The sequence below is a fragment of the Sinocyclocheilus rhinocerous genome, unplaced genomic scaffold (genome assembly GCF_001515625.1).
Source record: "Sinocyclocheilus rhinocerous isolate Xijiao unplaced genomic scaffold, SAMN03320098_v1.1 scaffold539, whole genome shotgun sequence".
In the NCBI taxonomy this organism is placed as follows: Eukaryota; Metazoa; Chordata; class Actinopteri; order Cypriniformes; family Cyprinidae; genus Sinocyclocheilus; species Sinocyclocheilus rhinocerous.
This window is the reverse complement of record NW_015653003.1, coordinates 927,705-936,849: the sequence shown is the minus strand read 5'-3', so window position 1 is coordinate 936,849 and position 9,145 is coordinate 927,705.

Sequence of the window (9,145 nt, the reverse complement as noted above, 5' to 3'; positions counted from 1 at the left end):
GTAGCAATAGCCAAAAAAACATTGTATGGGTCAAAATGATCTATTTTTCTTTTATGCCAAAAATCATTAGGATATTAAGTAAAGATCATGTTCCATGAAGATATTTTGTAAATTTCCTACTGTGTATGTATATATATATATATATTAAAACTTAATTTTTGATTCGTAATATGCATTGCTAAGAACATCATTTGGACAACTTTAAAGGTGATTTTCTAAATATTTAGATTTTTTGCACCCTCAGATTCCAGATATACAAATATTGTCCAAATATTGACCAAATATTGTCCTATCCTAACAAACCATACATCAATGGAAAGCTTATTTATTCAGCTTTCAGATGATGTATAAATCCTTATGACTGGTTTTGTGGTCCAGGGTCACATATATATATATTTTTTTTTTATTAAGTCATAAACACATGGATTGTAGTGCAAATAGTTTTGCCATTTACTGCACTGTTGTCTAGTTACTTACCAATAGCAGCTTGCATATTTACAGAAAGTATCTTATTTTACTTTAAAAAATAAGGTGAATAAGAAATCAAAATATGAACCAGAGATGTTTTCTTGTTTTCTCATTGGCACTGATATTTCAGACTAATTCTAGCAGACGATCACTGTAGTGACTTCATCTGTGTTCCATCTGGATGTGATCAGTGCTGGTCTGAGTGTGTTTCTGACTGACCAGCATGTGTTCGGCCAGCCAGCCCTCCTCTTTAGCGATGCGGAGAGCGAAGCACTTCTTCCCCAGCAGCGAGTTTCCTCCGTATCCGCTGCCGAACGACACGATGGTCCTCTGGTCAGGGATGTGAGCGATGAGCGTGAGGTCCGGGTTACACGGCCAGTTATTCACCAGCGGCTCTAAACACAGAACTTGAGGATCAGTTTCTACTCTGAAGGACTGATGGGAAGTCTGAGTGAATGATGAGCTCGTACTGTTGAGGTGTGTGTGTGTGTGTGTTTCTTTCAGCGGTTTAGAATCCGAACAAGCCATGCCTTCATTCATGATTCACAAATGAATCGCTCTTTTGAACTAATCGAGATGCAGTGATTCAGTTTGATTCGTTCAGGCACTGAATCATCCGAATCAATCAGTCTGTGCTGAGAGAAGACAGAAAACAAGAAGAGCTCTGGATGAGCTGATCTTACCTACAATCCAACTTGCAAATGTCTTCTGTTGTTTATCAGTGATGAAGCAGCTCTATTACTCACGAATAACTCCATAACCTTTCCAATAACTATATCAAAATATGATGTGGCCCTGCACCAAAGAAAGCTGAACTGTGAGGAACAAAGTCAGAACTATGAGATAAAAAGCAATTGTGGTGCAAACGGCCTTCCACATCATCCAGAGTGTGATTAAACTTTACTCTCATCTTCATGCAGCAGTGATGTCTGCTTCTGCTTCTGTGGTGTAAATCAGGGCGTGATCGTACCAGTTGTTGTATTTGCCGAGTCTCTTGATGACTCCCAGCTCCTCCAGGAGACGCAGGACGGAGCGGTTCTCCTCCTCGGAGCCGTCGCAGATGTGCAGAGCGTCCGGCTGACACAGCTTCACGCTGCTCTCGATGATCTCCCAGCAGCACACGAGCACTGCGCTGCTTCTGAGGAGGCATGATGCTCGCTAAACACAGAGGAGTCCAGGGGCCACACGGGAGCCTGCAGCACAAACACGGCCCTTATGAAAAACACTGCACACACTTTGATACTGAATTGCATACATGCTATAAAATATAATTTCACAATCAGTGAAGACTGGAGATGTGAATGTGATGGAGGATTATTAGAGACTTATCATAAAAATACCACAGGATTACGGAGGACCAAAAGTTAAAGATGTGAAAATATTTGAAAGCTCGGTTATAATGGAAACTGTGTGTCTCACACTGACAGAAGCTCAGCTGTTTTAACTGGTCTCATTGTTTGTGCTTAACTTGATTATGAAAACTTGAAAAAGCTTCATTTGTATGATTACATGTATGTAAGTTAGGTTTCCGATCATTTTTATTTTTTGTTATAATAAAACGTTCTGTTGTTAATGCTCTGCGTGAGATGAGACTTTTGATCTTTGGTCTTATCCCGGCTAAATAAAGTTAAATATAACATTTAATATAAAGTTAAAATTACAGGGTTATTATAGTTAACTAAAACTGAAACTAAAAAATATGTTTATCACTAGAAAAAAAATTAAACATGAACTGAAATAAAATCAAATACATCTTTTTATTTCAGCTAGTTGCCAAGGCAACATTTTAATGTAGTTTAACTTGATGTACTAAAATAACTAAAACTTTATAGCACACATATGTATACTAAAAATTACAAAACATACAACATTACTAAAACTTTAACTTAAAGTAACATGAAGGCAGAAATTAAAACAAAATCTTATTCAAAATATTAAAAATGTGATAGTATCTCAATGATTTTAAAATACTCGTTTTTGGACGTTTTGATCTGTTTGTTGTTCCTCGATGCAGTGCGTGACGTACAGCGTCATCTAGCGTCAGCGCGTTCTGCGCACTGCGGAAGTGACGTAGAAGTGAACACGCACGCACGTGTGTAGCGCAGCATGTTTCTGCAGCACATGTTTGTGTTTATGTGACTGTAAGAACGCTGATCGGAACCGGTGTGAAACTCGAGCGGCGCTGTGTCGGTCATGACGGGGGAACACGAGCGGTATCCGCCGCCGAACTTCAGCGCAGCAGCGGAACCTCCAGCGGCGCTTCACTGGAGCGGCTCCACGCCGCAGAGCAGCCGCAAGTTCGAGGCGTCCCGAGATTATTGATGTTTCTTTTATGCCAAAAATCATTAGTATATTAAGTAAAGATCATGTTCCATGAAGATATTTTGTAAATTTCCTACTGTAAATATATCAAAACTTAATTTTTGATTAGTAATATGCATTGCTAAGAACATCATTTGGACAACTTTAAAGGTGATTTTCTCAATATTTAGATTTTTTTGCACCCTCAGATTCCAGATTTTCAAATAGTTGTATCTCGGCCAAATATCGTCCTATCATAACAAACCAAACATCAATGGAAAGCTTATTTATTCAGCTTTCAGATGTATACATCTCAATTTCAAAGAATTTACCCTTATGACTGGTTTTGTGGTCCAGGGTCATATCATTAAAGGCAGTTTTCTCACAACTCAAAACTTTTTCTCCTGCGCTGTGCTGGAAATCGATGGAAGCTTGTTTCCGCCTTAGGATAAAAATTAAAAAGGTAATTACAACTTTTTTCTCACAATTTAGACTTCTTTCTTGCAATTTCGAATTCTGAATCTGTTTTTTTTTTTTCCATGGCAGAAACAAAAAATCTCAGAATTCAAAAAAGTCAGAATTGCGAGATGTCGGGATTGTGAGAAAGAAAGTTTATATATTGCAGCTTGAACATTTTGTTCCTCAGAAATATGAGTTTATCTCTCACAATTCTGACTTTTGTGGCTGAATTGTGAGAAATAAACTCAGAATTGTGAGAGAAAGTCACAATTTCTTTGTTTTTTTTTTAATTCCATGGCAAAAGTCAGGATTCTGAGCCTATATATCATAGTTTATATCTGTTTCTAATCTATGGAGTGGTAAAAAGAAGTCAACAATATGAAACCAGAATTTTTTAACCTGGCTTGATCTAGTGTTCACATCAACTGGGGAAATTATGGTCATATCTATTATTATTTTAGTTTTTTGCCTTATTCAGCTGTACTGTCTTGCCTTAAAATAAGCCAAATTTTTTGAGCTTTTAGTAATATGAAATAATAGACAGACCACTATACACAATATTTCCCCTGAAATCTTCCCTCTCATAATGGTCTTCAGGAGAAGCCCCCCTCAACCCACTTTAATGAGGCAAATCTCTGATATTGGCTGACATTTTAAAATCCTCTTCCTGAACGGCAGTGCCAGCAGTCATCTTTACAAGAGATTTCTGCTGAAGGTTTTTGTAATGATGGAGGGAATTATAACGGCCTTGGTGTCCGTGTGAATAGGAGCCGGTGGCTTAAGAGTAAAACCTCACCTCACAGTTGAGCTCGGGTATCCCAAGATGCTTTGGGTCTTGAAGCCCATTCATTTTACAGGCAGGTTTAGACCAGATGCCCTCTGCTCTACTCTTGAGATTTAGGGTGATTAAAGAGGGAGAGATCATGTCATGTATTTGATATTGTCAACAAAGAGAAAGCAATAAAGAGCGAGTCTCCATTTTACTCAAACTTTCAACGGGACCTGACTGCGTCACTGTCATTATCTCAAAACATTCAGTTGTGCTTTGTTACCTGACACATGAGCGGCGTTATGCAAATCTTCCCGCATAGTGAGGTAGATATGTGGGGGCGTGTTCGAACGAGCCGTTTTAGGTAGGTGTGGCTGACTCTTAACTTTTATAAAGAATATCTCTTTGGATTTGAGACTTTAGTCTTTACAACTTTACAGATCTTCTTTATGCACCAAGAGCTTGTAACACTCCAAAGAGAAAGGAAAAAATGAAATCGCATCATATGACCCCTTTAAAAAAAAATAGCAACAGAATCCACAACACTATAAATTTCTAAGGATCATTCCCACAGTTACGTTACTGTCATATGTTTAACGCTATAAAGCCTCCTGTGTCATATTTGATACATGAATTACTAAAGGCATCTTATTTAATTATCAAAATGATCAAAAACTATTGTAACTTTCCACATGCCTTCTGTCATCTGATTGATAGTTTATACTTTTTTTTTTGTTTTTTTTTTGTAAAGCAAGTAAAAGGCCTTTTAGTGTAATTCTAAAAGCATTCACCCTTCAGGTTATGGTTCACGTGTCTTTTTGCCATCAAATCTTCATCCAACTTTTTTTGCCATATAAATAAATACCTAGATTGCACATTGTTGCTCAGTTTGGGCCTCTGACTGAAAGTTAGCTATTTTTCGTCTTAGAGTATGAGCTCAATATTATCGTATGGATATTTAGTAGCTATTGTAAAATATATTGTCTAAATGATCAATAAAATGTCCCATTTAAAAAAAAAAATTCTACTGTTTCACATTATAAATGTTGTTGTTTACTGAACAACATTTACAATAAACGTGAATGTAATATAGAGTAGCTTTTTTTAGACGCAATACTGGCAGTTACTTTGTCTATTCCACCAGCGAAAAGTTTTAAACCACATTGGTCTTCCAGCAATGTGTTTAATGTTTTGTTTCTGAATGAGTCAATTGAACGAGTCGGATAGGAGTGAATGATTCAATGACTCATTTACAGCTACTTGTCACCAACTACTGGCGCAACGATGTAACTTGCAGAAAATCTTTACCACTAATGCCGACTGACGGGCTGTTTCCGAAATCACATACTGGGTAGATATTTATTTTGAATAAGTACTTACCTCATGATCGTTAAAAAGTATGTTCTATATAGTATGAATCAGCAGCTCTGCTATGAATGTGTGTAGCATGAATATAATGTATACTACATTTGTCATGTGACCTACCTGCATCAGTTGCGTCGCTTCACTGGCATTCACAAATCCTTTCCGATGGCCTCATGGATTAAAGTATGGAAGCTCGTTTCCACCGCTGAATAAAAAGGGTAATTGCGACTTTTTCTCGCAAATGCGAGTTTACGTATTGCGGTTCTGATTTTTTTTTAACTCAAAATTGCTTTGAGGAAACGCAGATTTATTTTTTTTATCACGCAGAATTGTGTGATATAAACTCATAAAACTGCGTGTTATGAAGTCAAAATCGCAAGATATAAACTCTCATTTGTAAGAAAATGGTCTTCTTTCCCCTCAGAATCAGACTTTATAACTCGCAATAACGATATATAAACACGATTATGGGAAAAAAAGTCAGAATTTAATGAGAAAGCGTCAGAATTGTACGTTTACTGTATTTCTCGCAATTTTGAGTTTACATCAGCAATTCTAAGAAAAAAGTCAGAATTGTGAGATGTAAACTCGCTATTGAGAAAACGCCGCAATTACCGGTTTTTTTTTTTAATTCAGTGGCGGAAACGAGCTTCCATAGTAAAGTGTCCATGGGATGCATACTTCAGTATCTCCGTAGAAGTAGTAGATCATGCTACTTTTCACCAACTGCTTTATAAATACATTTGGACATACTACACCTTTCATTTAATAAAATAGGGAAGCATACAGATTTGGATGCTTCCATAATCTGTCTGAACAAACACACTGGAAAAAATAAAATGGTGTAGGATTTACATTGTAAACAATTTTCACTTGAAAAGTAAAGTAAATTTGCACAAAGTAAATTTGCTAGTAAATTTCACAAATAATTACAAATTAATGACAAGTAACACATTGAATTAAAGTGAAAGTAGAAAGACTGACATACAGGTGCATCTCAATAAATTAGAATGTCGTGGAAAAGTTTTCACAGAGTGCTGTATCCAAGCATGTTAACAGAAAGTAGAGTGGAAGGAAAAAGTGTGGAAGAAAAAGATGCACAACCAACCGAGAGAACCGCAGCAAATTCAGTAATTTGCAGCAAACTACTTTCAGTAATTCAACTCAAATTGTGAAACTCGTGTATTAAATAAATTCAATGCACACAGACTGAAGTAGTTTAAGTCTTTGGTTCTTTTAATTGTGATGATTTTGGCTCACATTTAACAAAAACCCACCAATTCACTATCTCAACAAATTAGAATATGGTGACATGCCAATCAGCTAATCAACTCAAAACACCTGCAAAGGTTTCCCGAGCCTTCAAAATGGTCTCTCAGTTTACACTAGGCTACACAATCATGGGGAAGACTACTGATCTGACAGTTGTCCAGAAGACAATCATTGACACCCGTCACAAGGAGGGTAAGCCACAAACATTAATTGCCAAAGAAGCTGGCTGTTCACAAAGTGCTGTATCCAAGCATGTTAACAAAAAGTTGAGTGGAAGGAAAAAGTGTGGAAGAAAAAGATGCACAACCAACCGAGAGAAACGCAGCCTTATGAGGATTGTCAAGCAAAATCAATTCAAGAATTTGAGTGAACTTCACAAGGAATGGACTGAGGCTGGGGTCAAGGCATCAAGAGCCACCACACACAGACGTGTCAAGGAATTTGGCTACAGTTGTCATATTCCTCTTGTTAAGCCACTCCTGAACCACAGACAACATCAGAGGCGTCTTACCTGGGCTAAGGAGAAGAAGAACTGGACTGTTGCCCAGTGGTCCAAAGTCCTCTTTTCAGATGAGAGCAAGTTTTGTATTTCATTTGGAAACCAAGGTCCTAGAGTCTGGAGGAAGGGTGGAGAAGCTCATAGCCCAAGTTGCTTGAAGTCCAGTGTTAAGTTTCCACAGTCTGTGATGATTTGGGGTGCAATGTCATCTGCTGGTGTTGGTCCATTGTGTTTTTTGAAAACCAACATCACTGCACCCGTTTACCAAGAAATTTTGGAGCACTTCATGCTTCCTTCTGCTGACCAGCTTTTTGAAGATGCTGATTTCATTTTCCAGCAGGATTTGGCACCTGCCCACACTGCCAAAAGCACCAAAAGTTGGTTAAATGACCATGGTGTTGGTGTGCTTGACTGGCCAGCAAACTCACCAGACCTGAACCCCATAGAGAATCTATGGGGTACTGTCAAGAGGAAAATGAGAAACAAGAGACCAAAAAAATGCAGATGAGCTGAAGGCCACTGTCAAAGAAACCTGGGCTTCCATACCACCTCAGCAGTGCCACAAACTGATCACCTCCACGCCACGCCGAATTGAGGCAGTAATTAAAGCAAAAAGAGCCCCTACCAAGTATTGAGTACATGTACAGTAAATGAACATACTTTCCAGAAGGCCAACAATTCACTAAAAATGTTTTTTTATTGGTCTTATGAAGTATTCTAATTTGTTGAGAGAGTGAATTGGTGGGTTTTTGTTAAATGTGAACCAAAATCATCACAATTAAAAGAACCAAAGACTTAAACTACTTCAATCTGTGTGCATTGAATTTATTTAATAAACGAGTTTCACAATTTGAGTTGAATTACTGAAATAAATGAACTTTTCCACGACATTCTAATTTATTGAGATGCACCGGTAAACCTGTAAAAATCTCAAAATCCTCAATAAGTTCTTTTTTGGACTTAGCAGTTTTTTTAAACATGTAAACACAACTTGTAATTAATCTGATGTGACCTGCAGATTCCAGTTACCTTTTGTCATTGTCCTGTGCAGTTCATCTGATCCTGAGACTAACAGGTAAGAAATGGCTTGACTGCTTTTATGAGCATACTGGAAGTGTAGACAGTATTTATGATTGTGAACACGACACTATTATGTGAATTCATCCATTTGTCTGACCAGTTAAATCACGCAGGAATCGCTGATCTCACCGAGAGATAAATGAATGCAATGTAGCCAATTAAAGCTTTTTAATAGTCAAACAGACAAAATCCATAAAGTCTGTCTGTGCGAGAGCTGCGCAGACGCCAGTATAGAGCCAGCGGCGCGTAATAGTGTTTTCCAGGCCTTGACGGAAAGATTAAATATCAAACGAGCATCTCGGAGGACCTCAGTCTTTGATAAAATGCCACTAATAAAATAAAGCCTGAAAATGACTGGAGACTCGTTATCAGATGGAGTCCACAGAGCGGGAGGATTTACAGACAGAATAAAGAGAGCGAGAGAGAGAGGATGAAAGAGAAATCCGAGGAGGTGAAGAGACGTCTACAACATATGGCCTTTATGAGACGCACAGCTGCTTGATGCAGGGACACTAGAGGAAGTGCTCGTTTGATCGCCCGTGAGAACGCTGGTCCAGATGTGCCCACAGGTGCTGATGTCCTTCACCACCAACAGACCATCATAATATCAAGGACACACCTTCAAGTGTACTGAGAGATTGGGAATGATAGACAGGTATTTTACATCAATAATTTGTGACCCTGGACCACAAAACCAGCCTTAAGTCGCTGGGATATATTTTTAGCAATAGCCAAAAAAACATTGTATGGGTCAAAATTATAGATTTTTCTTTTATGCCAAAAATCATTAGGATATTAAGTACAGATCATGTTCCATGAAGATATTTTGTAAATTTCCTACCAAAAATATATCAAAACTTAATTTCTGATTAGTAATATGCATCACTAAGAACTTCATTTGGACAACTTTAAAGGAGATTTTCTCAATATTT